A 25,543-nucleotide genomic window follows, 5' to 3' on the forward strand; every position below is an offset into this window, starting at 1 on the left:
GGTCGGGGCTTGTAGCCTTGTGGCGTCGGTCAATGGACAAAAGCATACAAGTTGGGATATGCTAGCCAAGAATACAGGTCGGGGCTTGTAGCCTTGTAGCGCCGGTCAATGGACAAAAGCGTACAGGTCGGGATGTGTCAGCCAAGGATACAGGTCGGGGCTTGTAGCCTTGTGGAGCCGGTCAATGGACAAAAGCGTATAGGTCGGGATGTGCCAGCCAGGGATATCGGTCGGGATTCAGGATAAGCAGAAGCAGACTGGCGCATACAGGTCGGAACTCAGGATAACCGGAAGCAGACTGACGCATACAGGTTGAGACTTAGGATAAGCGGAAGCAGACTGACGTATACAGGTCGGGACTCAGGATAAGCGGAAGCATACTAACGCATACAGGTCGGGACTCAGGATAAGCGGAAACAGACGGAGATGTGCAGGTTGGGATGCAGGATAGACAGAACCATATCAAAACTTAACAGGTTGCGACTTTACAGTGTAAGGCAAGTCGGGGGATTACAGAATAGATCACATAGGACAGGGATGGACACACAGGTCTGGAATTGTGAAGTGGTAAGCGCAGGTCAGGAAAGATAGGTCAACACCTACAGGTCAATACTAGCGGATACGAGGACCCAGTCTAGGGTTAACAAATCGGGGAGAACATACACGACAAGCATGCGCAAATCTGGATGCGTGAAGCAGTAAACGCAGGATAGCTACAGGTATGCGCCCACAGGTCGAGACCAGCAAGTATGAAGATCCAATAGGGATAATGGAATGAGGAGGTCGGGCACTACACGATAAGCAAGCTAAGGAATCATAACAACCTGTCAGGGAATAATCACTGCTTGTCAGAGAATATGCCAATGGTCTGGTACTCACAACCCTCTGATTCCTTCCTAGACCTATAGGAGAACGTCACGTGTCAGTCACCGCCAGACAAAGCTTGACATCCGACATTCCCTGACACCCGTCAGACTCCAGAAGCAGCCGTTGCAGTATAAAAAGGGATGTCTTGTCCCTTACGCAGGTACGCTCACTTGTCTTTTCGTACTCATTTTCTACTTTTCGTCCTTTCTCTGTACTTCTGGGGAAAAAGTACCTGACTTGAGTGTCGGAGGGCTTGACCCGGGGACTTTTTCCCTGGTTTCTGGTCTCTAACGACTCGTGGACTCGTCTGAGTGTGCGCAGAGTCCTTGCTTCATTGTCTCCGTCATCACCCCCGTCATCCGCCCGTGTGAGCCCTTCCGGCGGGTGCCAGGTCGATCAGGCTCCACAACGACTTTCCGTCAATACCGACTCCAGCACCGTCCGCTTCTGTCCTATTCAACTTCCGGACGAGATCATCAAGAGAAGATCCTCCAAAGCACTCTGCAAATGAGTGTTAAGATTACAGCCAGAATATTGGGAAGGTCAACCTAATAATTGTCAAAATCCATCCTACAAAAAGAGGTGTTCACCATCATCAAAGTTTCAGCAAAATGCTTGCTTAGTTCCTATGTGGATGGGAATTTACAATTTTGCCACCTCCTCAGGGACCTCTCAAGTAAACTGTTCTTTCAACACTATTAAATTGCATAACATAATGATCAAAGCTTGTTTCTTCTATTTTAGATTCAACCTCCTGGACCTCTACAAACTGCCTCTGTCTTGTCTAGATGATAACCATGAGTTCACTGCATGCACATACAACACTAAAACATTTTAATATAACAGCCAGCACTTTTCATATACCAACATTTCAAACAATGCACATACGAAAAAGCAAATTACACATGAAGAATAAATTATTCAAGAAAATACCATGTTTGAAGTCATATGTATTGCGCACTGATGAAGTGTCTTTGATCTTTTGGCTTGCCTATCCAATAAACATCTTATAATACATATTTGCTTGAATTGTCAAACCTGAAAAGTGTCACCACATGCAAACAACATGATCTTGTGTCTACATATTAGTATTACTTTAAAAAGAACAATTATAATATACAATAAAACATTAAAGTAGAGTACTAAAGTGGAAGAATTCATAATTTACATATTTTACAATTCTAGTCTTATGAATATTTAATAATACTGCACCAATTCAATGGTATAAAAAGCACATAGCAAACATTATATATTTCCTTCCAGTATTTGGCATGAATGGACATGTTAATTATTTAGACTCTTTTGTGACATTGTGAAAAGAAAGTTTTCCCTACATCCTTCTATAAAGAAATAGGACAAATCTTTATGATTGAGATGAATCACAGTTGTTGCCCAGCTCAAATTAAAAATGCATAGGACAGCTCTATATTAATAGTAAATAAATAAGAATCCATCTAAAATGAAATGAGGAAAACAAAATATTCTTCCTCCTAAAACTGCAATCTGCAAAATAATAATAATAATAATAATAATAAAAATAAAGAAAAGATAAAAACTCAAAAGGACATACCAACAGAGAAATAGATGGGGACCTTTAACTTCATTCGCTCCCGGTAATCATCCAATAAAATGTAAAGTTCCTGAAACACAAGTTTAATATCGTCTGTGAGAATCTTCTTCACTTGTTCTAGAACATGAAGATGGACAATATCAGGAGATTCTCTACCATTATCATAGTTTCGGAGGATATTTCTCCTCTCACTCTACGGATATTCAGGAGTCAAAGAATTGAATTAAAATTTCAGCTAATTGACAGGTTAATTTTTTCATTATAATATACAATAACACTACACCAATTCAATGATATAAAAAGCACATAGCAAACATTATATATTTCCTTCCAGTATTTGGCATGTATGGACATGTTAATTACTTAGACTCTTTTGTGACATTGTGAAAAGAAAGTTTTCCCTACATCCTTCCATAAAGAAATGGGACAAATCTTTATGATCGAGATGAATCACACTCGCTGCCCAGCTCAAATTAAAAATGCATAGGACAGCTCTATATTAATAGTAAATAAACAAGAATCCATCTAAAATGAAATGAGGAAAACAAGATATTCTTCATCCTAAAACTGTAATATGTAAAATAATAATAATAATAATGATAATAATAATAAAAGGAAAGATAAAAACTCAAAAAGACATATCAACAGAGAAGTAGATGGGGGCCTTTAACTTCATTCGTTCTCGGTAATCATCCAATAAAATGCAAAGTTCTTGAAACATAAGTTTAGTCTCGTCTGTGGGAATTTTCTTCACTTATTCTAGAACATGAAGATGGACAACATCGTGAGATTCTCTACCATTATCATAGTCCCGGAGGATTTTTCTCCTCTCACTCCACGGGTATTCAGGAGTCAAGGGATTGAGTTGGAGTTTCAGCTAGTTGACAGGTTAGCTTTTTCATTATATTTTTTCCCTGACTCCACGGATATTCGAGAGTCAAGGGACTGAAACAGATCCTCAGTCGGTTGACACGACTCCTTGATCATGTACGTTACGGGCTCTGTTCCTTTTTTACGATTATAGGATCTGCTATAACTCCTTAATAAGAGAGTAAGATCCTAGTTCCTTGATCAAAGACTAGGGCCTTAGATCTTTGTTCGGACACTAGGGGCACAGCTCCCCGATCGGACACTAGGGGCCCAACTTCTTGATCAAACACTAGGGGCATAGCTTCTCGATCAGAGACTCGCAGTACAACTTCCCTATCAGGATCTAGGAGCTTCACTCTTTGATTATAGGCTAGGGGCCTTACTCTCCAATCAGGGACTTGGGGGCCAGCTCCCCGGTCAGGTGGGTTTAGGCTCTGCACCCTTCACTATGGGGCTCTGCATTCTCTTACTGCTATAGACATTGCACTCTATTACTACTATATGCTCTGCACCCTCCACCTATGGGGTTTTGCATCCTCTTACATCTACAAGTTCTGCTCCCTTTACCCACGGTGCTTTGTTTCCTTCTATTGCTACAAACTCTGCTCCCTTATATTGTTATGAGCTTCACTCCCTTTGACGGTCAGGGCTCAGATTATTCTCTCTCTGACTCCGCGGATATTTGGGAGTCAAGGGATTGACACTATTTCTCTCCCCGACTTCACAGTCATTTAGGAGTTGAGGGATCAAGTCAAATCCTCAGTCGGTCAACACCACTTCGCGATCAGGTATGATAAAGGCTATGCTCCCTCATATTACTACGGGTTCTACTTCTATGGACTTCAGGGCTTCACCTCCCCTGTTCGAAATTGAACTATCGTCACTGGTCTCAGACCGGAGTATCTCTACTGGTCTCGAACCAGAGTATCACCACCGGTCTTGGACTGGAGTATCGGTGTTCCAAACTCTCGTCCCAACGCGAATTATAAATGAGCATGCTCTCACGACCAATGACCTCTTGGTCGGCGTTTCAGACTCTCGCCCCAGTGCGAGTTATAAGTGAACATACTCTCACGACCAACAACCTCTCAGTCGGCATTCCAGACTCTCGTCCCAGTGCGAGTTATAAGTGAGCATACTCTCACGACCAACGACCTCTAGGTCAATGTTCCAGATTCTCTCCCCAGCGCGAGTTATAAGTGAACATGCTCTCACAACCAACGACCTCCTAGTCAATATTCCAGACTCTCGTCCCAGCGCGAGTTATAAGTGAGCATGCTCTCATGACCAATTACCTCTCAGTCGGTATTCAAGACTCTTGCCCTAGCACGAGTTATAAATGAGCATGCTCTCACGACCAACGACCTCTCGGTCGATATTCAAGACTCTCACCCAGCGCGAGTTATAAGTGAACATGCACTCATGACCAACGACCTCTCGGTCAGCTTTCCAGACTCTCGTCTCAACACGAGTTATAAGTGAGCACAACTCTCACGACCAACAACCTCTCGGTCAGGCGCAACGACTAGTCGGTCGAGTTTTGCTCCTCTTCGTGACACTCACCATTCGCGTTTCACTCGTTACTCTGCTTGGCACTTGTCGCTCAATTAGCACTTTTCCCACTTGCCGCTAGGCTCACGGGATTCGTGCCCACTCGACTCCCAGACTTTGCCCCCTCTTGCATTCGTCTTCGGTCTCATGGGCTTCACGCCCATTCGGTGCAGCGATGTTATGCCTTTTGATCCCTCGAGATCTGCGCCTGACTCAGCTCGTCAAGCACACAGGCTTTGCGCCTACTTGACATCCTTGCGGTCATCCGGTCGCATTTTACAATCGCCCAGTCATCATTTTTTAGTTGTTCAGTTGCGGTTTACTGTCGCTCGATCGACATTTTCTCGGTCACGATTTACTGTCGCTCAGTTGACATTTTCTCAATTGTGATTTACTATTGCTTGATTGACATTTTCTCGGTCGTGGTTTACTGTCGCTCGGTTGATATTTTTTCGACTGCACACTCGATACCGCTCGTTCATCGTCTTTCCACCCGCTTAGTGTTCTCCTGATTGTCCGGTCAGTATTTTCTCAGTCACACGCTGGACACCGCTCGCCCATCATCTTTCGACTAGCTCGGCATTCTCCCTATTACCCTATCAGTATTTTTGGATCACCTGGTTGCATTCTCTGGTCACTCGGTCGACATTTTTCGGTCGCCTGGTCGCGATTTATTGTCGCTCAGCTAACATTTTCACGGTCACACGCTCGACACCATTCGCTCATCGTCTTTCCACCCCGCTTGGCATGCTCCTGAGTGCTTGATCGGTATTTCTTCGATCTCCTGCTCGGAACTACTTGGCCTTTCGCTCTGGTCCATTTATATGCACATTGGCGTCCTTTCGTTCGCTTAGCATCCGCTGGGTGCCATTCGGTCGTTCAATCGAATTCTTTTGGTTGGCTTTCCAGACTCTCGCCCGATAGCGAGTTATAAGCGAGCAGGGCTTTCGTGGCCAATGACCTCTCGGTCGGGCACAAGGACTAGTCGGTCGGGTTCTCTCCCTTATCAAGTGCTGGTCTCTCTTGCCGCTCTATTCAACGCTCGTCGCCTGATCGACATTCATCTCATTCATCGCTCGTGCCTCATTCACCGCTCTGCCTGACACTCATCATTCGCGTTTCACTCATTGTTTTGCTTGGTACTTGCCACTCACTCATCGCTCTGCCCTGCATTCACCACCCGGTTGGCATCTATTTTTACGTGGCATTTGCATAATCACCCAATCGCTCTGCTTAACATCACCTGACCATCTTTTCGATATCGCTTGGTCTCCCGCTCGGCATTCGATCAATTGCTTGCTCGACTTGCGCTCGCCACTATTTTTCGTTGCGCGCTCGGTATTACTTTAGTCACTTGCTCGGCATCGTCACAGCTACTCGTTCGTCGTTATACGATAAGCCCAGTGATTTGACTCTGCATTCATGAGCGAATCCGCTTTATGTTAGCCTTGGTCTAGTCAGTCGGACTTGCACCTCCTTCGACTATACTTGAAAGGGAGACTTGTGATGTGGATATATCTTAAAGACCTAGTAGGAATTAGAGGAAAATAGAGGGGTATTTTGGTTATTTGATAATAAGCTCCCTTTTAGGGCACTATGCGTGAAGGAGACAAGGGAAGGGTTCTTCGTGTGTTCTCCGCCGACATACAAGAGGGAGCCGACTTCCTCCTCACGCTCCTCTCCTTGTCGGCGTCGACCGCCATTCCCCTCCTTTTCTCCCTCCCGACGTCGCCATTGTAGCCACGCACGCTGACGCCTCCTCCCTTCTCTACGTCGGCGCCATCACGCCATCTCCCTTGGCGCCTCCTCTCTCTCATTCACGCACACCTTTGCCGTCGTACGGGCGCATGCCACCTCCGCCGCACAAGTGCATGCCGACGAGTTGTGTCTTTCTCTCCCTTTTAGCATCGACAGTTGCCTGTCGATAGCCTTCTCTCATCCTCCCGCAGTTAGCCATCGCTGGCACGGTGTTATCATAACAAACTCCTCCATCTCGCATTCCTCACCATCGGCCAATCCTTTGCCTATCGACGACACAATCTGGTGCCTATTCCTCCTTAGCGATAACCTCCTGTCCCTCACCGTCCCTCATGCGGGAACATAGTGTCGTTCATCGACGCCATTCCATAACCCTTGGTGAGTAGCCCATGGCCATCGGCGTCGCTTCCCCAGTGCTCGCTGCTGGATTCGACCTTTCGGTGCCCCCACCTTTCGATCCGACCAGCCAACATTCACCATCTATGATCCGCACTGTCATATGCTTCCCACATGGATTCGACCTTCGATCTGTGTTGTTGTACCATCTCAGTGTTGATCCGACCTCCAGAGCACTGTGGCCTTACCTTCTTGATGTGCTCCGACATTGTAGTGTAGCCTTTAAGCCATTATTGTGTCCCAACCTACGTGTCATTATCATATCCTGATCTACGTGCCGCTATTATCTCCCAACCCGTGCGCCAATGTCTTATCCCGGCTTACGTGTCGATGTCATAATCTTGCCTGCGTGTCGTTATTATCTCCCGACCTATATGCCGATGTCTTATCCTGGCTTGCATGCGGATGTTATATCCCAGCCTAAGTGCCGAGGTCACATCGAATTTCGTATCGTCGCATTCGGCTCCGCGTCGCCAGACCCAGCTCCACATCCGACTCCCGTTCATCTACCATTCTGGGTCATGACAACTCGAGTAGCATCCCGACCAGCTCACCGATCTACCCGAGGGCGCCCTTTGGGCCAGAGTACGTTCTACATTCTTATTTTATATGCATTTAATTATTATACATCTTAGTTTATTACTTATATATTTATTGGATTTACCTCAAGAATCAGGGTACCAGGGACTAGGGCAACCCGGTCCCTGGCTTAGGTAGCGTTTATTAGAGGACTTTTGACGACTTGGTCAACATAGAAGTCATCTCAGCATACCCCCCCCCTTCGGGACATTGCTGTTGGTTGCTACTCGGAAAACCTATAGGTTCCACTGTACAAAAATTTTGTACAAAGGTCTAAACCTTTTCCTAGCTACCATGTGTTCTTTTAAATTAAATTTTGGATCGCCTGCGGAACTTAACACGTTTGATCCAAAACTTAATCTATTTGTTCTTTTAGGTTTTGACTTGGATCTCCTGCGGAACTTAACACGTTCGACCCAAGTCTCCTTAAGTTATTAATTCCATTAAATATTAATTTCCATAATTGGTTCCCAGTACTGACGTGGCGAGGCACATGGCCTTCTTGGATATGGGAGCAACCACCACCGACTAGACAAAATCTTTTATAGAAAGCTAATATTTAATTTCCTAAAATAACTTTAGGTTAACCAAAGAGAACAATCAAATCACAAGGAAAAGAAAAACAAAAGAACACAGCATCGAAAAAAAAAACATATTCGAAATACTAGAACGTAAGCCTCTTGTATTTGGTATTATTTCCATAAATAACTAGCATAATGCGGAAATAAAAATTACTAGATATACCTTGTAGAAAAACCTCTTGATCTTCTACCGTATTCCTCTTCTAACCTCGGACGTTGTGTGGGCAACGATCTACCGAGATGAGAAACTACCAACCACCTTCTTCTCCTCCAAGCAAGGTTCGGCCACAAAGGAAGAACTTTACCAAAGAAGAAAATCAAAATACTAACCAAGCTCCAAGAGATGCTAGCTTTCTCTCCTTCTTCTTCTTCTTCTCCAAGTAGTATCCGGCCACCACAAGAACTCCAAGAGAGATGAAGTATTCGGCCACCACAAGAGGAAGAGAGGGAGAGGGTAATGGCTGGCCACAACACCAAGGAAAAAGGGAGAGAAAACAATAGAGGTTGTGTCTCATGAAGGCACCCCTACCCCTTCTTTTATATTCCTTGGCCTAGGCAAATTAGGAAATTTATTTACAATAAAATTTCCTTAATTTCCTTGACATGATTTATTTGAGAAAATAAAATAAAACTTCCCAAATAAACTCTAATGGCCGGCCACATCAAGAGGAAGCAAATTGGACAAGTTTCAATCAACAATTAAAACTTTCCTTATTTGTTTCCGGAAATTTTAAAAAATAAAATTTCTCTTTAAAAATCTCTTCATGGTTAATAAAAGGAAATTTCGATAATTTTAATTTGATCAACATGTGAATAGTTTTAAAGAGAAAATAAAATATCGCGCCAATCTACAAATAAGGAAAGAGATCTAATCTTTCTTTAATCTTTGTAGATCTTTTACAAGAGAGATATTTTAATTTTAATTTCTTTAAATTATATCTTCCACATAATAATAAAATTAAAATTAAATTTCTTTTTATTTAATTGGTCGGCCCTACTAGCTTGGGTTCAGTTAGGGCCCCACACCAATTTATACCTAGGCCGGCCCTAGCTTGTTCCCAAGCTAGCTTGGCCGGCCCCTATTGGGTGGGTATAGAACTCTATAAATAAGAGGCTACGATAGGGACCGAGAGGAGGAATTGGTTTTGGTCTCCCGATAAAATTAAGCATCCCGTGTTCGCCCCGAACACACAACTTAATTTTATCAATAATAATTCATTCCACTAGAGAACTATTATTGAACTACCGCACCAATCCCAAATTACATTTTTGGGCTCCTTCTTATTATGAGTGTGTTAGTCTCCCTGTGTTTAAGATATCGAATGTCCACTAATTAAGTGAGTTACTGACAACTCATTTAATTAATATCTAAATCCAAGAGTAGTACCACTCAACCTTATTATCATGTCGGACTAAGTCCACCTGCAGGGTTTAACATGACAATCTTTATGAGCTCCTCTTGAGGACATTATCAACCTAGTATCTCTAGGACACAGTTTCCTTCTATAATCAACAACACACACTATAAGTGATACAATTTCCCAACTTATCGGGCTTATTGATTCATCGAACTAAATCTCACACATTGATAAATTAAAGAAATAAATATCAAATATATGTGCTTGTTATTATATCAGGATTAAGAGCACACGCTTCCATAATAACCGAGGTCTTTGTTTCTTCATAAAGTCAGTATAAAAGAAACGACCTCAAATGGTCCTACTCAATACACTCTAAGTGTACTAGTGTAATTATACAGTCAAGATAAACTGATACCTAATTACACTATGACCTTCTAATGGTTTGTTCCTTTCCATTTTGGTCGTGAGCTACTGTTTATAATTTATAAGGTACTGATAACATTATCTTCTGTATGTGACACCACATACTATGTTATCTACAGTATAAATTAATTGAACAACTACAACTAAATGTAGACACGACCAAATGTGATTCTTTATTCAAATGAATGTTTACAAAGCTTAGGCTTTCAGATACACTCCAACAATCTCCCACTTATACTAATGACTATGCCATATCTTCTACCATACATCCGATTCCCATTCCTCCACATGCCGATCGAAAGCTACTTAAGGGCCTTAGTGAAAGGATCCGCCAGTTATCTGATGTAATCTTGGTGATGACAACTTCTCCTCGCTCACGATATCTCGTATCTGGTATATCAGGCTATATGTTTACTTTATGAGCTCGTGGTTCCTTCGAGTTTGCACAGCATCGCTATTATCACAATAAATTGTGATGATTTGGGCAAACCAGAATCACATCTAAGTCCATTAGAAAGTTCCCGAGCCATACCGCTTTAGTCTGCAGGTCGCTACATACTCGCCCATGGTTGAGTCCGACATACGCTAACACTCCTCCATGAAATGGCTCCACCTCCTAAAGTAAACACATAGCCCGATGTAGACTTACTGTTATCCCTATCTCGATTGAAATCAATCCTGTAACCCACAGTGAGCAGATCGTCTGCTTGGTAAACTAGCATATAATCTCTAGTCCTTCTCGTGTACTTTAATATATGCTTTACCGCAGTCAATGTCCTGTCCAGGTTACTCGATATTCGCAACCATGCCTCACCAAAACAGATATCGTGTCTCGTACATAGATTGCATACATTAGCTTCCTACAGCCAAGCATAAGGAACCGCTTTCATGTCTTCTATCTCTTTCGACGCCTTTGGAGACATCTCTGATAGAGCTACTCCATGTCTAAAAGGTAAGAAACCTTTCTTGGACTCCATGCTAAAACGAGCAAGGATTGTATCTATATATGAAGCTTGGGATGGACACAACATTCTTTTGCGATCCCTTATCACTTCGATCCCAAGAATGTGTGCACACTCTCCCAAGTCCTTCATATCAAATTGTTTGGACAACCATACCCTTACGCCCGATAATACCTTACATTGTTGCCAATTAACAAAATATCATCTACGATAGTACAAGAAATACCACCACGCTTACTATTTGTATACACAAGACTCATCCTGACACTGAATAAATCCATACGATCGATTACTTCATTAAACCGGATGTTCCAAGACCTTGAAGCTTCAATCCATAAATGGACCGATTGAGTTGCACACTAGATGCTCTTTCCTTTTTCAATGAACCCTTCTGGTTGCTTCATATGAATGTTCTCTCAAGACTTCCATTAAGGAAAGCTCTTGACATCCATTTGCCAAATCTCATAATCCATATGAGCAAAGAATGGATAAGAGTATCCGGATAGACTTAAGCATGGCTACCGTGAAAAGGTCTCCTCATAATCGACCTCTTTCGAGTGTACCCGCAACAAGCCTAGCTTTGAAGGTCTCTACCTTCCCGTCTGTCTCTTTTCCTTTGTAGATCCACTGCATCCAACGGCTTTACACCATCTGTGGTTCTACAAGCTCCTGGACTTTATTAGAGTACATAGACTCTATTTCGTAATTCATTGCCTTTGCCAAGATGCCGCATCTATATCTTGGAGTGCTTCGTCAGATGTTCAGGATCAAGTTCATGTTTACCCGGACCAAGTCCAAGACTCTCCCAAAAACATGAATCAGTCTGCTTTACAACCCTCCCACTACGACGAGGCACTGTCGTGGTTGTGTATCATGTGTGACACGTGTTGCAGTCTCTTGTGGTACTTCATCTTGCATTGTTGGTAATGAAGTAGACATGTCCTCTCTAAGTTCTTCTAAAACAACTTTACTCGGGCTTGTGATCCATTATATAGTCTTCTTCTAAAATCGGGCATTGTGCTAACAATAACCTTCTGGTCTTTAGACTATAAAATAAACCACCTTCGCTCCTTTGGGATATCCTACAAACACGCGAACTTCAGAGAGATTCTAACTTATCAAGATCTCGGTTTCAAGACACGTGCCGGACTACCCAACCGAATATGTCTTAGATCGGGCTCGCCATTCCACAATTCTACGGGAGTAGAAGAAACCGATTTAGAAGGTACTAAGTTCAGAATATACTTGTTTTCAGAGCATATCCCCAAAACGAATTTGTAATTCAATAACTCATCATCGATCTAACCATTTCCATAAGAGTCCTATTCCTCGTTCTGCCACACCATTCCGCTGGGGTGTTCCAGTGCATAATTGGGATTGAATCCCACCGATAAGTAATTCCTAAACTCTCCTAAGAGGTATTCGCCACCACGATCCGATCAGTAGTGTCTTGATACTTTTACCTAGTCGTTTTTCCACAGCCTTGTATTCTTTGAACTTATCAAAGCATTCGGACACTTGCAGCATTAGGTAAATGTATCCATATCTTGAATAATCGCCTATGAAAGAGACAAAATATTCAAAACCTACTCTTGCACAAATCAGAGTGAACCAACTCTAACACTTCTTTGGCTCTATACCCCTTGGCCTTCGAAGGCCTTCTGGTCATTTTACCTTCCAAGCAGATTCACAAGTTGGAAAATTTTCCAACTCTAATGAACCTAAAAGTCCATCGGCTATAAGCCTCTGAATCCTACTTAAGTTAATACGACCAAGCCTTAGATGCCAAAGATATGCTTGATTCATTCGAAGGTTCTTTTCTTATTAGAATTAGAAGATGAGTTATAAATTTCCATGTTTTGCTTTGTGGAAGAAATTGATTTAAAGTATACAAATTGCCAACTAACGCACCGTAATATATAATCACTTTATTTCTTTTAATAACTACATCGTTACTAAAGGAAACCGAATATCCATCTAAAAACAGTTAGAAACTTAAATTATTTCTAAAACCGGGTACATAAAGACAATTTCTTAAAACCAAATTCTATTTCTACTAAAGATAAGTAGACGCCTCCCACCGCAACAATGCCACCTTAGTAGCATTGCCCATGAGACGGTAATTTCTCCTTCAGATAGTCGTCGGGTTTCCTGGAACCCCCGCAAGGAATTGCAAACATGATCGGGCTCCCTCGATTCTACACAATCGGTAGATAACACCGCTAAACGTGTTTCAACAACTAGAGTACGAGATATACCTTTGTTTTAGTTCCTACGAGGACAGCCCGCCTTCCAATCTACTCGCAGATGAAGCACTTGCCTTTCGGCTTCTTCATTCCGACTTTAAATCCCATACAGATTTATTCACTTTCTTTTCGAACCAAATTGTTTCTTCTTCTTCTTCTTTCGGTTTAGAAGTAGAACCATTTTCAAGATAGTGAATTTGAGAATCTTGATGAAATAATCTTCTGCTGCTTAAGTTCTTACAAGTAGTTCCGCTAATGAATAAACCCTCTTATTCATATTATAGTTCAAACGGAACTGCTCAAAACTTCTAGGTAGCGCTTGAGGATCATATCGATCCGGGTTTCCATCAATTTCTCCTCCAAGGATCTGTATCTCGTTCGATAAGCCATCATCTTTAGGATATGATCCTCACAGGAGTACCCTTGCATGGTGGCGGTCATTATCTTTCTCATGGCTTCTTGCCTAGAAGCCCTAATGACGACTAAAGAGTTCCTTGAGATTGTTCATAATATCATAGGCGTTGGTAATCTTGATGCTGATGTTGCAATACATTCGACATGAAGTCAAATGTAACACCGCGCCATCTCATCCGCTTTTACCCATTTCCTATGATATTCAATCTCCTCTCGGTAGATTCACCAAGAGGTGCATGTGGCAACCGCCACAAGACATATTTATAGCTTCAAAGAAGAAGAACAATGTCCGTGTTTCTTTCCAATCTATGAGTTTGGTCCAAGAAGTCTATTCCATGTCAAGTACGATGGATGGTTGAAAGACATCCTAAGAATCACAAATAACTTTTGGTCGAACTCTAAATTTAGAATAATATCGATTCCTCAAACAATACTATTTTAAATTAACCAACACCTCATAACACCGTGAATTTTGTATGCCACGTTAGTGTGGACGGATACAAATTCAACATTTGTAAAAGGAGGGTTTTAACCCATTAATTTTATTATCTTGTCAACCTAACTTTTGACAAATAAAATTAATAGTTGGTATCATTCGTCACACAAATAATAAGCAGTGACTCCGTTGGGAGGATACTATTAGATGTGTCTATGTATACCATTACTTGACACTAAGTCCATTAATAAGATTATGCCCCTTCCGCTGGGAAGATCACACGCCTAATTAACTTCCTATAGTCATCCAAAATGGAAGTCTGTCAGTGATCCGCAAACAAGCTCATCCGCTATGGAGGAAGGCACTCAGAGACAACGCTCAAGCTTGGTTTGCATCACTTACAAACCAAGAATGGAGACCATGGATTTATTTAAAAATCCTCTCCCACTTAGTTATTTATAAACGAGGAATTTTAACTATGCTAGCCTACTTTACTTGTAAACTAACACGCACACACAAAGATAATATAAAAGCAATAGAGAAACTAATTTCAACTATTATGGCTTTTATCTCTAGTCGTCCTCCGTGTGTTGTCATCCCAAGCTGCCGCCATATTTGGCCACCGCCACCGGGTCTAGCTGTCGCATCCATCTTGCTCCTTGTTCACACCTCGGGTCCTGTGAAGGTTCCACGCTTGCAAGATTCGATCCATGACATAAATAGAATTTACATTTTGATCCTATATTCCATAAAAGGAATGTACATGTATCTAGATCAAAAATAAAACCTAATAAAACTAAATACATCCTGCTATATTTTAATACAATCACGCACACACATATAAATGTCCTCGACATGTCCAAGGGTCCAATCACACACATAATAACTAAAAGCCATAATAGTTGATCCTAGATCCACAAAGTTAGCACATCCTACTATTAACCCGCCTAAATTATGTATTACATGTGCATAATTAAACTAAATACCAAATACGGAGGCAAAACCCTAGCTCGATACCAATTGTTGGTTGCTACTCTGAAACCTATAGGTTCCACTGCATAAAAATTTTATACAAGTCCGAACCTTTTCCTAGCTACCATGTGTTCTTTTAAATTAAATTTGGATCGCCTGCTTAACATTGATCCAAGTCCTCCTTTGTTATTAATTCCATTAAATAATTTCCATAATTGGTTCCCAGACTGACGTGGCGAGGCACATGACCTTCTTGGATATAGAGCAACCACCACCGACTAGACAAAACCTTTATAGAAAGCTAATATTTAATTTCCTAAAATAACTTTAGGTTAACCAAAGAGAACAATCAAATCACAAGGAAAAGAAAGAAAACAAAAGAACACAAGATCGAAAAAAATATATTCAAATACTAGAACGTAAGCCTCTTGTATTTGGTATTATTTCCATAAATAACTAGCATGATGCGGAAATAAAAATTACTAGTTATACCTTGTAGAAAAACCTCTTGATCTTCTACCGTATTCTCTTCTAACCTCGGACGTTGTGTGGGCAACGATCTACCGAGATGAGAAACCACCAACCACCTTCTCCTCCAAGCAAGGTTCGCCACAAAGGAAGAACTTTACCAAAGAAGAAAATCAAAATACTAACCAAGCTCCAAGAGATGCTAGCTTTCTCCTTCTTCTTCTTCTTCCAAGTAGTATCCGCCACCACAAGAACTCCAAGAGAGATGAAGTATTCGCCACCACAAGAGGAAGAGAGGGAGAGGATGATGGCCTACCACAACACCAAGGAAAAAAGGGAGAGAAAACAATAGAGGTTCACCTTAAGGCACCCCTACCCCTTCTTTTATATTCTTTGCCTAGGTAAATTAGGAAATTTATTTACAATAAAATTTCCTTAATTTCTTGACATGATTTATTTGAGAAAAATAAAATAAAATTTCCAATTAAACTCTAATGGCCGACCACATCAAGAGGAAGCAAATCGGACAAGTTTCAATCAACAATTAAAACTTTCCTTATTTGTTTCCGGAAATTTTAAAATAAAATTTCTTTAAAAATCTCTTCATGGTTAATAAAAGGAATTTCTATAATTTTAATTTTATTAACATGTGAATAATTTTAAAGAGAAAAATAAACATCTCTCCAATCTACAAATAAGGAAAGAGATCTAATCCTTTCTTTAATCTTTTGTAGATCTTTATAAGAGAGATATTTTAATTTTAATTCTCTTTAAATTATATCTTCCACATAATAATAAAAATTAAAATTAAATTTCTTTTTATTTAATTTGCGGCCCTACTAGCTTGGGTTCAAGCTAGGCCTACCACCCAATTTTATACCTAGGCCTACCCTTAGCTTGTTCCCAAGCTAGCTCGGCCGGCCCCTATATAAGTGGGTATAAAACTCTATAAATAAGAGGCTACGATAGGACCGAGAGGAGGAATTGGTTTTGGTCTCCGATAAAATTAAGCATCCCGTGTCGCCCGAACACACAACTTAATTTTATCAACGATAATTCATTCCACTAGAGAACTATCATCAACTACCGCACCAATCCCAAATTATATTTTGGGCTCCTTATTATGAGTTAGTCTCCTCTGTTTAAGATATTGAATGTCCACTAATTAAGTGAGTTACTGACAACTCATTTAATTAATATCTAAATCCAAGAGTAGTACCACTCAACCTTATTATCATGTCGGACTAAGTCCACCTGCAGGGTTTAACATGACAATCTTTATGAGCTCCTCTTGAGGACATTATCAACCTAGTATCTCTAGGACACAGTTTCCTTCTATAATCAACAACACACACTATAAGTGATACCATTTCCCAACTTATCGGGCTTATTAATTCATCGAACTAAGTCTCACCCATTGATAAATTAAAGAAATAAATATCAAATATATGTGCTTGTTATTATATCAGGATTAAGAGTACACACTTCCATAATAACCGAGGTCTTTGTTTCTTCATAAAGTCAGTATAAAAGAAACGACCTCAAATGGTCCTACTCAATACACTCTAAGTGTACTAGTGTAATTATACATTCAAGATAAACTGATACCTAATTACACTACGACCTTCTAATGGTTTGTTCTTTTCCATTTTGGTCGTGAGCTACTGTTTATAATTTATAAGGTACTGATAACATTATCTTTTGTATGTGACACCACATACTATGTTATCTATAGTATAAATTAATTGAACAACTACAACTAAATGTAGACAATTTGACCAAATGTGATTCTTTATTCAAAATGAATGTTTACAAAGCTTAGGCTTTCAGTATACACTCCAACAATTGCGATTTGGTCAACATTCCATCCACCTCACCCAACGGTCCATCTGATTTAGATTTCAGACAGGTTCAACGACGAAAGCACTTTAGAGATGAGCATCAATGAAAGGGAGACACTGTAGAAGAAAGCAACAATGAAAGGAAAATATCGAATTATGAGATTGACACGGTAAGTGAAGTATGCCTTCTTCCTTCTAACAAACTTTCTGAAGGTATAAAATTAAAGTCTGAATCTTTATGCACACTTAAAACTAAGAATAATAAATTAAAAAGGAAAAATTTAGACTTAAAAATTATTTTAGCCAAAACATATCCCTTAGAAAATTTTGATAAACTAAAAATTGAAAATATTAAACTAAAAGAGCAAATAAAATTATTGAAAAATGATGCAAGCTCAAATTTTTCATCAACTTCAAAATTTAAAAATAATGGAGGACTAAATTGATATATTATGAATCATAGGGTCAAATTAGAAAAATAACTCGAAAATTTATTCCAAAACACTAACTTATTAATTTAGTAGATAGAAATTTATATTGGATACCCAAATAATGTTTAGTTTGATTTAATTAATTTTTATACATGTTAAAATAAAAATTTAGTTTAATTTAGTTATTGTTTAAGAAAATATTAATTATTTTATATACTTCTTTGAAATTAATTAGATTTTAATTTTTAAGTGAAAAATTGTTATTCATTAGTACAAAAAAATTAAAAAAATTTCAACCATTAAATATTTTTTATAATTTTTTAACAAAAATCATATTTTAAAATTAAAAATATTTTACATATTTATTTTTACAAAACTTTATTTCTTTATGTTTACTATTACAAGAAAATTTTTTGATACTTTTTTACTATCATCTGATTATCTAAATTATTTATCAAAAATAATATTTTTATGGTTAAAAATTATTGAGATATTATTTTTGAAAATTTTAATTTTCTTGTAGATAAATATTTAATTTTACATATTCAAAAAAATTATCACGATTTTTAGATATCAGATTCTATTTTTAATATATTTAACTTTAAAAATTATTATTTTTTATTAAAATATTCATACTGGAAAAAATAAATATTTTTTTGTCATAAATTTTTTTATTTTGATAATTCTCTTTCTGTTTGACCATAAGAATTTTTTTAGTATTTTATGAAATGTAAAAATTAATTTTTAAATTACTTTTATTAAATCTATTTTTAAAATCTCTAAAATTTGAACATTTATAAAATAATTCTCTGAAAAATATTTTAAAATATTCATGGTTCATTCAACCTTAGAAAATTTTTCTTTTGATTTTTTTCTCACTTATTACCCCTAGTTTTTTTATGTGAGGAAAGAGAATAAGTTAAAGGGGAGGTAATTAGTAATTACATAATAATTGCGTAAATTTTGCAACCATTTCATTGTAGATTTGTTACTTGTAATAAATTATAAATTTATGTTTTTAAATAGTTTTATTATTTGTTTACCCTAACTTAACTTGAGTTGATGCACATCAAAAATAGAAAGATTGTAAGTACTCGGGAGTTAGTTTTGATGTGGTCAACTAGGTTAAGTTAGGTCCTGTGATTTTGATGTCTTGTGTCTGAGTGTGTAGGAGCTTAGGCATATAGGAAGTTGAGCATAAGATGTAGTGGACGAGAAGGATGGAATGGAAAAGGAGCCGACGGGCTCGGTGCATTCGAGGGACGAGAAGCTGCAGAAGAGTACACCGGTGGACGAGAAGGACATACACGACATTTGACGGATGAGAAGCCGGGGAGGAAGTATGCTTGAGGAGAAGGTTAGAGTTGCTCATGTGAGCTCAACTCTGGATGATCGGAGAATCAACCAAAGAAGAGTAAACCAATTTTGAAGGTTAATTGGTCCAACAACCTGATGCGAGGCGCCTCCAACCCCTTTAGAGGTGCCCTTGCACTTTTTTGTGGAAGGCACCTCCAACCCCTTTGTAGGCGTCCTCACATCTCTTGATGGAGGCGCCCTCAAGGAAGTTGAAGGCACCCTCAAATTCAAAAAGTTGTTGGTTAGCCGTTGATTGACCGTTGCATGGCGGATAAAGTTTTATCCACTTGGATGCACCCTAGAGTGCTCTAGAGGCTTCTCTAACCAACAGTAACATTTTCCAGGAGGCTATAAAAAGCCCCTTGGAGTTAGGAATTCAACAACAACTTTTGTAATCAATTCCTAGCTAATTTCTGAGCTATTAAAGAGTGTAAGAGACTTTTTCGCCTTCAACAAAGGAGATTCTTTTGAGTGGAGCTTTGCAACTACCTTGGATTAACAACCATCTAGGTTGTAACCAAGTAAAAATTGTAGCCTTCTTACTTATTATTTTTATAAGTTGTTATTTCTTTTAATGTTCATTATTTATGCTTAACTAACTGATATCTTTGCTAAATTCAAAAAGCAAGAGATTTTCCTAACTCTAGTTTCAGGGCTATTCACCCTCCTTTAGCCGGCCTAATGCAGACCTATAATATCTAACAGGAAGTCCAACTGGATTTGTGGAACTGACAGTTGGCTGAAGTCCAATTGGATTTATAGATTTAACAACTGGAAGGAAGACCTAGTGAGTCAAGAGACAAGTCAAGTGACTGTAAATGGTAAGTGAAGGTGAATCACTAGAGGAGAGTAATTTAGTGAGGATGAATCCTGGTGGGACTATAGTGTAGGACCGTTGCGGCCGGCTAGAAGGGGGTTGTTGGTTAGTCCTGTAAACACAAAAGGCAAACAACCCTTCTCGAAATCTTTAAGCTAACACTTGCATAAATAATAAGCAGAAAGTAAATAGAACATTAAAAAGAACGAGGCACAGAGATTTACTTGGTTACAACCGATGTGGTTGTTAATCCAAAGAAGATTAAGCACTAAAACTCCTTCATGCGGAGAAGCCTCTTACAACGTTGAAGAGCAAAAACAGAAGCTTAACTACAACTAAAGCGTACAAGTGTTTGGAAATGAAATGCTCGTGATTGTTGAAAAGCTTCTGGACCAAGGCTATATTTATAGTGTTGGTGCTACCTAAACCTAGAGGTTCCATCGCAAAAAATTTTGTCAAAGGTCCCAACCTTTCCTAGCTACCATGTGTTCTTTTAAATTAAATTTTGGATCGCCTGCAACTTAACACGTTTGATCCAAAACTTAATCTATTTGTTCTTTAGGTTTTGACTTGGATCTCCCGCGGAACTTAACTCGATTCAAGTCACCTTAAGTTATTAATTCCATTAAATATTAATTTCCAATGGTTCATAAAAGTCACATGGCCTTCTCGGATATGGGAGCAACCACCACCGACTAGACAAAACCTTTATAGAAAGCTAATATTTAATTTCCTAAAATAACTTTAGGTTAACCGAAAAGAACAATCAAATCACAAGGAAAAGAAAAACAAAAGAACACTATATCGAAAACAAATTCGAAACACTAAAATCGTATGCCTCTTGTATTTGGTATTATTTCCAAAAATAACTAGTATGATGCGGAAAGAAAAATACTAGTTATACCTTTTAGAAAGACCTCTTGATCTTCTATCGTATTCCTCTTCTAACCTCGGACGTTGTATGAGCAACGATCTTCCGAGATGAGAACCACCAAGCACCTTCTTCTTCCTTGCAAGTTTCGGCCATCAAAACTTCTTCTAGGATGAAGAGGTTAGGCCACCACCACCATGCTCCAAGGGATGCTAGAAACAAAGCTTTCTTTCTCTCCTTCTTCTTCTTCTTCTCTAAACTTGATCCGGCCACCATATGAGTCTCCACAAGAAGGATGAGGTTCGGCCATCAAAGAGAAGAAAGGAGGAGAGTGTAACGACCACCCTTCTTACTACTACTACACTCTAAGGATGATCGTTACTTGACTACTAACTCTACTTAACTGGTGTGATCGAAACCACGAGGAATCTCTACCGAAAAATTTCGGCAGAATCTCCCCTGTACCGGTGACCATATCCGTAAATACATACAGAGTATACTCAGCCACAGGCGGCTGGAACATATATTTTCACAACCACGCAGTTTAATAAATCAAATCATGTAAGTAATGAAAAGCGGAAACATAACTTCCTACTATAAAATTTTCTTATCAACTTAATAAGAAATTAAGCTAAACAAATTCTTAAACTAAGTGAGTTCTTTAGCTAAGTCTCAAGGATCTCCATAGTCCACACATCACACACCGTCACAGCATCTCCTTGTCGCCTTCTTCCTTATACTTTAGCTTTTCCTTTATCTGCAGTAGGAGGAAAATAGTATCTATAAGCTAAAAGCTTAGTGAGCGCTATCCTACTCACAAAAACTCGATATGCATGTATATAAATAAAAGCATGCTAAAACTGAATGCTAGCATGTAAAGCTACTCATGCTCATAAATAGCAAAGAAACTAACTGAAAAGCTAACATGTAAAGATAATCATGCTCATAAATAGCAAAGGAATCTAACTAACTGAAATACTAGACATGTATAGCTAATCATGCGCATAAATAGCAATAAAGGAATCATACTAACTGAAATACTAAACATGTATAGCTAGTCATGCTCACAAACCAATAAAACTATAAAAGAAGCATACTAAACATGTAAAACTACTAAACATGTAAAACTACTAAACATGTAAAGCTAATCATAGAACTATCCTGTGTATCAATAGGAAACTGAAGTGATACATAAGTTGAACTAATTAATGCTAAACTGAGTCTAACTTGTATTCACATAACTAATTTGTGAAGTTTTGAAAACTATTTACATAATAGATCAAAATAGTAATCATGCTGCTGATGGGCCCGACAACTGTACTTGCTGTGCGCGCATCCCTAACTAAACCCGGGATTGCAAGTTCCGAGTCTAGTAGGGTTTACTAGGTTATCTAAACCTAGGGACGACTGTGGGAGCCCAACCCAATGGATATCTAATCCAGTGCAATGTCATTGCTAAAATAAAATACCGATTTCATAGCTAATTTTCTTACCTTGCTTTAACTAGGTTATCTGAACCTAGAACTAGGTTATCTGAACCTAGAGGCGACTGTGGGAGCCCACCCATTGGACCGTAGTCCCATATAAGCTGAAGCAAGACTAAAAAGTTATTTTAAATGCTTCTACTGCATTAACTGAGCTATTAAAATGCCTACTGTAGCATTATATTGAGCTAAGCATTTTATCAAGCACTTGGTGTGCACTAGAACACACCCTACGTACAAAATGTATACAAAGCTTAACATAAATCTGCATGCAAAGCCTAACAAAAATCTGCATATTAAGCCTATAAAAATCTGCATACTTTACTTATAAAAATCTGCATGCTATAAAAAATAGAACTGCTCATGTTATTCCAATAGCAAATAGGAAACTAGAACAACTTAAGCATGCTGTGAAAGTAAAACCAATTCAACTACTAGGCATGCAATAGAATCTAGAAAATAAAGGAATCGTTGCTGCATGGAATTAACAGAATATCATGCTTCATCAGGAAATACTAAACAGTAATGAAAACTAAAACTGCTTATGTTAAACTGATACTTTAAAATGGCAGGGTTGCTCATGCTACTAAATCAACAATAAGTACTAAATCTGAAATGCTACAAGGTGTTGTTCGTACTTGTAAAATGCTCAAGAAATAGATATTGAATTGCTAAAAAAAAAGGAATTAACTATGCATACTTTAAGCTTAAGCTGTTCATGTTCGTTGAGCATAGGGATCCAAGACTAAAAATGCTAAACATACTAAGGATCCAAATATGATTACCCATTTCATGCTTACTGGAAATAGCAAGGAACAAAACTAAAATCTGCATTTGCTTAAAAAGGAAACAAAACAATTCTGTTTGTTAAAGCAAGGAAGTCTAAAACTAGAAACTTGAACTCCAAGGAACATCTAACTAAAATGTTATTCATACCAACATAATAAGAGTCTATTCATGCTTGTTAAACTAACAAACTTCTAAAACCATCTACTCAAAATAAAGGGATGTTTAGTGCTTATTAATATGCAAGGAAACTAAATCCGCAAGGCTAATTTTAAGGCTGTTCATGCTTACTAAATGCTAGGTTGTTCATATTCTTTGAATAAGGAAGGTTCTACACATGCATGTTGTTAATAAGAACCTATTCAACACATAATTGCAATTGAACCTCCTTAACTAAACTTAATGGAATTCGGTTTCCATAGAGCAACCAAAATCTCTATAGCAAACTACTACAGTAAAGAAGGAGAATCAAAATCTCAAAACTGCTCTTAAGCCTCAACAAGTTTTAACAGGATACCTAGGTTTCACATGCACACAGATTTTAGGATTTACTTAGGGTAATAAAATACTTTAAAGAAAACTTGCTACTATAGATGAAGACCACTTCATGCTCACAGCAGTAACCAAGAATCTAAGAATCGTATGCCTCAACAAAAAGGGTAAACATGACCTGAAATCAAAAGCTCCTTAAAACATGTTGTTCTAAGCTCTAAACACACTTCAACAGGTTAGCAACAAAGCAATCAAAAATCTTAAATCTATCCACTTCCCTTCAAGCTTCCAATTCCTAAAAACATGCTTCAGCCATCACTTCCCACATCTTGTGCCACGGCAAGAAAACAATAAAAGAATGCAAAGCTTCGGCAACAACATGAATGCCATAAAATACAATCCGAAAACACGGAATCAACTTAAAACTCGGAACAACTCCTACTGCAGGTGAGAAGCAACTCACCTTCGGTTCTTGGACTTACAACCGAGCAAGATAGATTCTAGGGCTTCGGAGAAACTCACGATCTCGGCCTCTTCCTCGCGTCTTCGAGTTCTCCTTGTCGAGAGGATCGAGAGGGCGAAGAAATCTCTTGGAATCGAGCCTTGGTCGGCCGCCGGAGACGCCCTCAAGCTCGCTGCGTTTTTCGCCCGAGAGAAAACGCCGTCGCCGAGAGAAAGGGGAGGAAGAATTTAGGTTTTGTGATTAATCCCTAAGTTCTTCCTTTTAATACCCTAAAGTTTCTGTTAACTAGTACTACTTAAATATATTTTGTTCCTTTCTAAATTGACAAAGTCTGCTGGCGCAGTTGGTTCGTTGGAAAAGAAACATTCCTGAGGGTCTCGGGTTCGAATCCCTTAGCCGCGCACCTTTTTTTTCCAATTTATTTTAAATATTCCAACTTATGCTTAAATATATTTGTTCTCCTATCTAGTTAACAAATCGAGCACAGCTCGGTTGGTCGGGCCGAGTTCTGCTCGGGCCGAGGAGCTCGGTTCGAAACCCAACTTCTACAACTTAATTTCCTTCTTATTATTCTCCATTACCATGTTCTACATCATATACATTTCATCTCATTTATTATTAACAAAACGTTTCCAGACCAGTTGGTTGGCTAAGTCCGGATTCGGGTCCGGGGTCTTGGGTTCAAAACCCGGCTTCAACATTTTTTTGTCACAACTTCTTTCTTTGAAAATACCAAACGACCTCCAAAATTCCATAAAATACTCTAAAATCTCTAATTTTTCTAAAGATTTCTAAATTTTAATAAGGTCTTTTGGACCAAATAGGAAAATTAGTGTTAAGAGAGGATGGTCACCACACCAAGAAAGAAAAAGAGAGAGGAAAAATAATAGTTCTTCACCTCCCTCCACCTCTTTTATAATCCTTGGCCTTGCAAATAAGGAAATTTAAATAAAATTTCCTTAATTTTTTGCCATTGATAAGGAAAATTTATTTAATTAAAAATTTTTCTCTCATCAATAGCTGGCCACTTTAAACCAAGCAAAGAAAATTTAATTCAATCAAGAATTAAAACTTTCCTAATTTGTTTCCGGAAATTCTATAAAAATTTTCTCTAATAATTTTTCCCTTCGTGATGGTCAATAAAAAGGAAATTTTATATTTCTTTTAAACATGTGAAAAATTAAAGTTCAATTTCTTTCTAAAAAAATTTTAAAATAAAATATATCTTTAATAATCTTCATGTAGAAGCTATAAAAAGAGATATTTAATTTTAAAACTCTTTTAAACATGAACATGATTAAAAGGAAGGTTTTTACCAAAATTAAAATCAACCTTTTAATCTACAAATAAGGAAAGAGATTTAACTCTTCTCTTAATCTTTTGTAGAATCTTATAAAAGGAAAGATTTAAATTTTTAAACTCTCTTTTAAATCATGTTATCCACATAAGAGAAATTTTAAAAATAAAATTCATTTTATTTTATGTGGCCAGCCACCTGCTTGAGTTCAAGCTGTGGTCGCCACTAATTCACCCATGAACCAAAACACG

The 25,543-nt window shown here is 38.7% G+C and overlaps 1 long non-coding RNA gene across 1 annotated transcript; it reads right to left on the reverse strand.

Moving 5' to 3' along the window:
* Positions 1-1,532: 1,532 nt before the first annotated feature.
* LOC121997630 lies at positions 1,533-24,353 on the reverse strand. Its single transcript, XR_006116326.1, has 5 exons — positions 23,996-24,353; positions 21,475-21,527; positions 2,438-2,507; positions 1,801-1,905; positions 1,533-1,673 (listed from the first exon to the last, which is right to left on the reverse strand). It is a non-coding gene; the product is annotated as an uncharacterized LOC121997630 (long non-coding RNA).
* Positions 24,354-25,543: the final 1,190 nt, after the last annotated feature.

This window comes from Zingiber officinale, chromosome 6A (genome assembly GCF_018446385.1).
Source record: "Zingiber officinale cultivar Zhangliang chromosome 6A, Zo_v1.1, whole genome shotgun sequence".
Classification (NCBI taxonomy): domain Eukaryota; kingdom Viridiplantae; phylum Streptophyta; class Magnoliopsida; order Zingiberales; family Zingiberaceae; genus Zingiber; species Zingiber officinale.